This window comes from Alnus glutinosa, chromosome 1 (genome assembly GCF_958979055.1).
Source record: "Alnus glutinosa chromosome 1, dhAlnGlut1.1, whole genome shotgun sequence".
In the NCBI taxonomy this organism is placed as follows: Eukaryota; Viridiplantae; Streptophyta; class Magnoliopsida; order Fagales; family Betulaceae; genus Alnus; species Alnus glutinosa.
The window spans coordinates 26,066,239-26,075,468 of record NC_084886.1 but is presented as its reverse complement, the minus strand read 5'-3'; the positions used below and the strand labels follow the sequence as shown (position 1 = coordinate 26,075,468).

The 9,230-nt window shown below is 37.3% G+C and overlaps 1 pseudogene; it reads left to right on the top strand.

Moving 5' to 3' along the window:
• Positions 1 to 4,344: 4,344 nt before the first annotated feature.
• On the top strand, positions 4,345 to 8,871 carry LOC133858733 (polyamine oxidase 3-like; annotated as a pseudogene).
• Positions 8,872 to 9,230: the final 359 nt, after the last annotated feature.

The following is a 9,230-nucleotide window of genomic DNA, read 5'->3' as shown; positions in this document are numbered from 1 at the left end:
TGTATGGTCAATGGATGGCCTTCAGCTGCCACATGTAAAGCAACTTTTTTCTTTTCTTTTCCATGTTAGAGAACTTGGCTTCTGTAATGGGACCACATGATTGCAACACGTTGATATTGGACTAAAATACACAATATCCAGATTCTGCACCAGCCTGACCTCCTGAACCTTCCCTCACAACAGACAACATCTCCACCTGGATCAAAAACCCAGATGGCACCATTTGACCTGCCGTTGGACTGTGGTGTCAAACACTTGTGGAAGAAAATGGAGGCCCATGTTGTCATGTACAGACCTGATGACCACCTCAATTGCAAGACTCTGGCAACTACTTCCTCCTCTAGACTCAATTGCACGACTTTGACACCAAGGTTTTCTTGTAACCGCAGATTGGATTGGAATGTTGCTTCCCTATTTCTTCTTCCTTGTTCTGGTAGTACTCGTTCCCCTCCTGGATCAAAAACCCCGTAGTAGCACCCAAGGAAATATACACTATTAATCATCCCTACAGATTTTGGGATACATCACTCCACTTGACCGAGTAATTGGAGCCAAATGTAACTCTCCTCCTCTATTGCATTCCAAGCCCCATTTCCCATGCCAGCTTCCTTTTTCAGGCTTCTCTTATCACGGGCTCCATCATTATGATTATGAACACTCCACGGTATTATTGAGCTCGGGTGTACCAACATGAGTCTAAAAAATATAACATAAAATGCAGTAAGCCAGAAATTCCTTTGAAAGTCTCTAGTGCGTTGATAGTTGTCCTCCACTGTTTCATATTTACTTAACATTTCACTAACCAAGGCTGGCAAGGCACATGAGATTGTCTCCTTCAAGAAAAATCTACTCTTCCCAAAAGCCAAGGCAATAGCTGTACAAGTTGACTCTGAATTCAACTCTCCACTTCCATTTGCAATGTAAAGAGCACAGCTGGAAACTCCATGGAAGAGCACATGGAAAAGGTGAATCAAGGTTGTGCCACGTTTTTCCTTGAGAATGTTGAAGAGACCTATCATTTACACTGAAACTCAACTTTGAGCTCGCCATCTGAACGTCGACTTCTTGAAGATCACGAAGTCTGTCCTTCCAACGCCATCGGTGCCACAAGTCAAACACAACCATAGTAGAGAGGCTTGCTCGCATGGCAGAAGAGAATCTACCTTTGCTCACTTCTTCGCCAACAACAACGTACCTCAGTGGCTCAAAAGTTTCTTCAAGCTTCCTATCCTCCACGTCAAGCTCCAACTTAATTCTAAAGTCCTCTTCATGTTGTATCCAATAATGACCATTCCCGAAATCTTGATGACCATCTTTAGAGACAACTGGAAAAGAAACTGATTCAACAGTCTCTAAGTGAAGCCTTTACAGCTCGAGACCACCGGCAGCATGTGATACCACCTCTCTCCATCACCATTTGGGCTTCAGCATCACAAAATCCTCTCCAATCTCATCCCGCCTTTTATAATGAAGCTTCTCCGGACATCTTTCACAAGTTACCAACTGCCCAAGGTCTTTTTTTTGTTTTCTCCAACTTTAGAATAAGAAATTTTTTTCTCATAACTTGTTAAGCCATCCTTGAAGACGTCTTTGTCCAGCTCAAAACGGCACTGTGCATCTTTTTCTTCTTCCCCTTGCTTCCACTTCCATCTATGTTTCCGAACCACCAATTCCAACTCTCCCAGCCTTTCATCAAACACGTGCTGCTCAATGATATCACCATCCACCAGAATTGGAAATGGCTTCCCTAAGAGAGATTCTGACTTTTTTGGTAGAGGGATTTCATCGAGCAGGTGATAGGCATCTCCAACCACATTTATCCTTTCTTTCCATTTCCACTTGTGCTTCCGGACCCGGAAATCCACCCCATTCCAATACGAATAATGAGACATAAAGGTACGCACAATGTGAATTGAGGCCTCCATAATGTTCGCCCGCGGTACTGTATAGCCTCCACGTTGTTGCGGTGCTACCCATTCCAAAATCTTAGCCCGGTGAGGATTGTGTTTTCCATTCCCAGAGTCAACAGAATTTGCATCAAACAAGTGCTCTGCACATCGATCTGGAATTTGATAATCCATCCCCCTCCGATCTGAAAGTTGCTGCACCTCGAGAATTTTAGAAATTCGTGGAGGAGTTACGTCGAATAGAGGATAGGCGCCTTTAGCCGAATCTATTGCTATAATTTTTGTGAGTTCCTGAGCTTCCTCCGGATCTGGATTGGGAATTATGGTGCGGTTCGGGTCTTCACCCAGATCTGATTCTGGAATAATTGTGGATTTGGCTTCACCATCTCTCATCTCATCGTCTTCCTCATTGAATTTTTTGAGGATTTCTTCATCAGTGTGCTCCTTGGTTGCTTCTGGAAGTGCTTCACCAGAAATTTCTTCTAACTTTTTAGGTACGCCAACGAATTCTTGCCGATGTCCGAATCGAAGGTGAATTAGTCGCACAAAATTATCCCAATCGGCATCCATTGTAAATACTCCAATTCGTTCCATTGTTACCAACCAATCGAGAGCTTCGCCTTCCATGTGATATGAGGCGAACATGTATTTATGAAGATCGTTGGGAGTATTGTAGTAGATGAAACATTGGTGAAGTTGGAACATCCAAGCCGAAAGATTCTGACTATCAAAGTTGTGAAGATCCATCGGAGAATTGTCAAAAAATAAAAAAATTTGCTGAGGGAAGCGATGGGAGAAGGCTCTGATACCAATTGTAACAGTTGCCTAGAACTGTTACTGTAATTCAGTGAAGAAAAATGAAAAAAAGAAAGAAAAAAAGAAGAAGAAATCAAAAAAGGATAGAATAGAAATAAAGAATTGTATTTGATAGGCCAATTCGAGATGACTAGTCTCCAAGTTCTTGGCAATTCAAGGAGCCAAGGGCCTCAATCGTTCACAAGTGAACAAGCTAACAATTCAATCAATATCCTTCGAATCTCCCGCTGAGACTTATATAGCCTCTTACAAAACGCACGCCCCATAGGTTAAAATGACACCCCTTAAGAAAAGCTTAAAACGACATAATAAATGAATAAAACGACAAAGTTCTAGCTGACCCACAAAACACGCCGTTTAATCCCTTCTAGAAGAATAGCTGGACTGCACTTCACTTTGCTTGCTCCATAAACTGTCACGTTACTTCACATAATAGACCTATGACATAAGGCTAGGTTTGTTGAAGATGCAATCATTGGGACTCTTGACACTGTAAGTAATCTATTCTCAGCATCTAATAAATCCTGGATTAGACTCACTAAGCTCTTCTTTTTGGGAGATGCTCATGGAGGGCATTTCTTGTTAACTCTATGATACCGATGGAAAATGTGGTATTCTTCTAGGTGTTTGGTCTAAAGCGAAGAGCTTCAGTGATGAAGGTTTTGGACCCATCCCATCTAAGTGGAAAGGATTCTGTCAAAATGATACCAGTGATGGAGTCCCCTGCAACAGGTCTGCTCTAATTACCACTTCAAGCATTTTCCTTTTCACAAAACTTGTATCATACTACTACTCTGTGTGTGTCTATATATATATATATATATATATATATATATATATATATATATATATATATATATATATATATATGTATTTTATTTATTTATTGGCACTACAAGAAATTCGCCCACTAGGGGCGACACTATTAGCATCAACAAACAGTCGACACTAATAGTCGACTATTAGCGTCGACTTTTGACAGTCGACGCTAATAGTCAACTATCAGCGTCGACATCTTACACTATTAGCGTCGACCCCATAGTCAACAAAGTCGACGCTAATGTGTTAATGCAAATAACCTAGTGGAAAATTTTGCCTCGTGCGGGTTGAAAAATAGCAGCGACATTTTCGTATTAGCGTCAACGAAGAGTCGACGCTAATAAAAAACTATCAGCGTCGACCCCACGTCGACACTAATGAGGTAACTAAAAAACAACATCTAGCTTGTCGACGCTAATGATTCTGTATAAAAAATTATATTTTTTTGAAAATATTAGAAAGTATTAGTGTCAACGCTGATAAGAAGTTATTAGCGTCAACTCTAGGGTTGACGCGGATACATAAACTATGTCATTTTGATAAAAAAAAACAATTAAGTGGTTGTTCTTGGCAAAAATAAATATAATATTAAAAATTAGTATTAGTGTCGACAGCTACGTATGGATGCTGATAGTATACTTATCAGCGTCAACCATGAGTCGACGTTGATATTAAAATGACCTGTTTTGAACTTTTGGCGAAAATTTAGCGGGATCCATTGGCGTTTCTCATTTATTTCGCACTTAAAAGTCTAAAATTTTATCTCTCACTCGACTCTCTCTTTGCCTAAATATCACGCCATTCTCTCTCTCTCTCCTCGTCTCCAGCGGTTTAGCGACCCAGCTTGACCACCACCAGGTAAGGTTGCACTCTCTCTCACGCTCTCATCCACTTTTACTTTCCTCTTGTTCAGATTCCTAGGGTTCTGATTTGGTTCACTGGTTGTTGTTAGGCGTATAGTATTTTAGCTAAAATAAAATACTATTTTACTGGAATAGTATCAGGGCCGAGTGTGGTTGAATATTGGAATGGAAGGTTCGTTTATTGCGTTCTGGGGTGAGAGATTTGAGCCTGGTTAAGGATAATCTGGTGGTCAGGAACACTTTTGGGGGTCGACGAAAATGGCTCCTGTAATGGGTTTCCCATCACACCCAACAAGCTTTTCATGCAAGAGGTACTGATTCTCATGCCCCTTTTAACATTTTATTTATTAGGAATGTCTAATTTTTGTTTAACCAATTTGTTTGTTTTTGTTTCTTTCTTTAATATTGTTTACCGGAGCTCAAAAAAGGTTTTTTTTTTTTTGTTTCTGCGTTTGTCTTGATTTGCATTTTTTTTTTTTTTGCGTGGGAGATGTATTGGTGAACCTATTTATGTTCGAGAGAGTAGAGCCTCTGGGTTTAGCTCTTATTTGATAGTTTTTATGTTTGGAGTGGTAATTTGGATGAATTGGATATTTGTGTTCACCTTTGGTTGTGTTTCAGACGATTAGAGCTGAATATAGAGAAGGTTTTGAGACTTTTAGACCAGATGGGCCTCTAAAGGTTGATGTGGTAAGGATTTTGACTCATCTTATATGCGTGTTGCAGTTGTTTTCTCATATATTTGTTGAATTTGGTTACCATGTTATGCTTGTTGAAGCGGGGATGAGGGTAGCGCATTGCAAGAAGGTTTTCTTAATTAAGCGAATACGCTATGCAATGAAGCCAGATGGAGCATATGGTCTTGGTTTATTTGACTTTGTCAATCACATCCACTTGTTTAAAGAACCCACTGGAGAACTCAGCTGGTGTGGTTATGTGAAACGTTTTAAAATCCAGTTAAACTCTTTTTCTTTTTTGACAATACATGGTTGGTAAAAATGGGGAAGGGATGATCTTTTGAAGGTGAAGAAAAAAAATTACAAGCTTTACCTGTGATTTTAGATTACAGATGCAGTCATTATTGCAGTTCATGTCCTAGATTATGAGGTCACAAATGCTAGGGTGTTTACATGTTTGCCTCTCCAGAATGGAGTTGTTTTTGAGTGGAAGTACTCCTGTAGATGACTTATGTGTTGGACATCCATTTTCACTTGATTGAATGTTCTCTGTTTTCATGTTGTTCTTGGAGAATGCTAAGGGCAAAAACACTGAAAAATATTTTTCAGTATCCTCAGGAAAGGGATCCATTCTTGAGTAATGGAAAAAAGCTTGATTTTGAGAGTGGCTAACAAAACATGTTTTGTTGCAAGTTATTTAGTCAGTCTAAATCTTCCTAAAGTAGAAGAAGACATGTAAATAAAGATTTTTTTTTGATAAGTAAGACATGTGAATAAAGATACGTAACTAAGTGTGTATATTCGTGCATGGATTTATTTGCATTGTTTAAAAGTCAAATTGAGGAATCTAATTATAAATTTTCTTCTCTTTCTGAAGCAATTTTGGACCTTGTTTTAGATTTTGATTGAGTGCAGGAGGCAGCAACATCAACAACAGCAACTAGAGAGGGGAGAGTTTTCACCTTGTTTGAGCCCTTCTGGGTTTGACTCTAGAGAACCCTATGACCTCAACCTTGGTAAGCTAACAGCAAGTCATGTGCTTCCCCCCGCTTTTTTTGGTTCTTGGCAATAATGATAATCAGCATGAAAGGTGGTGCTTTATTTTTTATTGATCATAGCCAAGGGGATAAATAATGAATAACGGTAGACTTTGTTTCCTTCAGTTCTTAGAGTGTCATAATTTTTTCTTTGAGAATGTTATGAGTATTGTGATCTTTAAGATTTTTGAAATTTACTGATTTTATTGCATAACTGTTGGATGGAGTACACCTTTCAATTCGGAGTTCTTTTCTGCTGAGCAATTCAATTATCATTAATGGGTTTTGATTTCAGGAAGTTTTAGTGGTGTTGGTAGAAGACCATTTTCATCTTTGAGAATGTTTACTGGAAATGCAAGCGTAGTTAAGCTTAGTGTCATCTATACTTGCTGGATAACGATTTAATACTAGTTCTAATGGGGAATGAATTTTGCTACCTCTAATTTGTGGTTTGATGTTTGTGTGTTGACGTAACACGATCTAATTGTTTTTCCACTGAGCAGTTCCAAGATATAGATGGATGCATGCATTTTCCTATTTATATTTTCCTAAGTAGATCCTTCTTTTTTTTATTTTTTCTCTTCTTATTTTTCAGGTTGTCCTGTTGGAATCACGGGATAGGATTGGTGGTCGAGTTTATACTGACTACTCATTTGGCTTTCCTATTGACCTGGGTGCATCATGGTAAAGTATACCTCTCATGAGAAATTCGAGTGTCATCTATTTATTAACTATAAAACTTATATATCATACATGATACCTTAGGTTGCATGGAGTTTGCAAGGAGAAACCTTGGCACGATTGATTGGGAGACTAGGACTACCCTTATACTGTACTAGTGAGGATAACTCTGTGCTGTATGATCATGATTTGGAAAGGTGAGTAGGTGGTACTTTGTTGCTTTTGATGTGCTAAAACTTCTCTTATTTCTGCCAACTTGCATGAGTTCCTTTCATTTCAAATTCCAAATTTCATCTTTTCAGCGTGTTTCTAATATGTAAAATGTAAAAAGTTTGAATTTGTTAAAAGGGATCCATTTGAAAATAGAGGTTGGATCCTCTTAGCTATATTAAGACTTAAAAAAAAAACAGAAGACTATTTCCTAATGTTACTCTGGTTCTAGTCAGGTTTTATTGATACACTGAATTTTAATTTATTATCAAGCACTGGTATGTGGATTTGTTTAGTTATTTCTCTTTTTTTGATAAGTATGTGAAGTTCTGAACGTCAAAGCTAAAATGATTTGATTCCTTTAATTTTGATCAAGGAGAGGTTCTTGTACATTTTAGAATTTTAAACCAACATTCAGCCAGATTTGCATCTTATTCATATATAACATTTTTGTTTCTCCCTGTATTGCAGTATTGTTTTAAATTGTAACTCCATATCTCATATTTCTGCCAGCCAAACTAAAATATAATGAAGGACAAATAACTCATTCAAATGTACCGTTCGAGTGATTGTGGTAAAATTGTTGATACATTTTTTTTAAAAAAAATTATTTTTTTTATCTTTTTATCTTTTCCTTCATGTTTGTGGCTTCCATATCTTGTAGGTCCCCTCTCTCTAACTCTTGCTGAACTTAATGATTGTGCTTCTCGCAGGGTTTTCTTTTCAATTGCTTAAACTCTGGTAGTTGTATCATAATGGTGGTTGAAAAGCCCCAATATTGGAGTAAAGCTTTGTAAAATTTAGTTGATTATGTTGTCACTGGCTAAAAGTTCCTAAGTATTATTTTATGTTATTATGTTGTGTCTTCCTGTAAAAATAACAGTAATTTCACTTCATAAGATTTTCTCCTTGTATTGATTGCATTGTAATATAGAGAGTTTAAGCTTCATTTCTATTTTGTGACATTTCTTCCAGTAACTGGAATTCCTACACTCTGAAGTAATTTTTCCTTTAATCTCTAAATTTGGAGCTCTGAATGGATAATTGTTTTGATTTCATATTTTCTTTCTTCTTTGCAGCTATGCTCTCTTTGATATGGAAGGGAATCAAGTGCCTCCAGAGTTAGTCACTAAAATTGGTGAAGTATTTGAGAGCATTTTGGAGAAGGCAAGTGATCTTTTATTGTTAATTATTTGATTTTAGTTTTTTAGTTTTCTTCCTAGATAACATTGTCAAAGTCAAATGCAGTTGCTGTAAATGCACTCAAATTGGATCTTGTGCTTATAGTAATTGAGCTTCAAGTGGTATTTTGTCTAATGATGGACATTCATTTACTTGTTTTTTTTTTTTTTTTCATGAATGCAGACAGATGAAATAAGACAGGAATTTGATGAAGATATGTCCATCCTGCGTGCTTTCTCAATTGTTTTTGAAAGGAGGCCAGAATTGAGGTTCAATCACATTAATTTCCATAATTGTTTCGTTTCTGCATTTATTGACAGTGAAAAGATGATTTACTTAAATTGACCCTTGCATACAGGATAGAGGGCCTTGCCCATAATGTGCTTCAGTGGTATTTATGTAGAATGGAAGGCTGGTTTTCTACGGATGCTGATACCATCTCACTAAAATGTTGGGATCATGCAAGTTTTATCCATCAGAAGTTTAGATATTGCATGGCTTCTTGAAATCTACATGGTGCATTAAAGGGGAATTTCATATTTTCAAGATGAATGGCAAAACAAGAAGTGTACAATGGCAGACAGTAGAATCTTAGGTTTGCATTGTGGTTTCTTATGTGGGAACTTGAAATGAGCAAGTACTTGTTGACATGATTAAAGCTTTTAGAATGTGTGTTTTCTTTTCTTTGTGCCCAATCTTTCATTTTAGCCAGTGGCAATGTAGCATAGAAATATTTGGTGGGAAACTGCATTTAATATGCAGAGTAACATCTATATGCTATTCAATTAATTAGATTATAAACCCATGTGAAATCATAAATATCTTTTTCTTTAATTGTTCTACTACTTGTAGCCTATACTAAGTGGGGTAACTTTGATTCAGCAGAACTATGAAATCAAGTAGTCCTGTCTCCCAAGAACACCATAATCTTTGTCTTTACTTCCAAAGGAAATACCATGTTATAAATATTTAGAGCACATATCTTAAAATTGAACGCTTTGGTTTTGAGTATTACGATGAAGTTCATTTTTTTCCTGT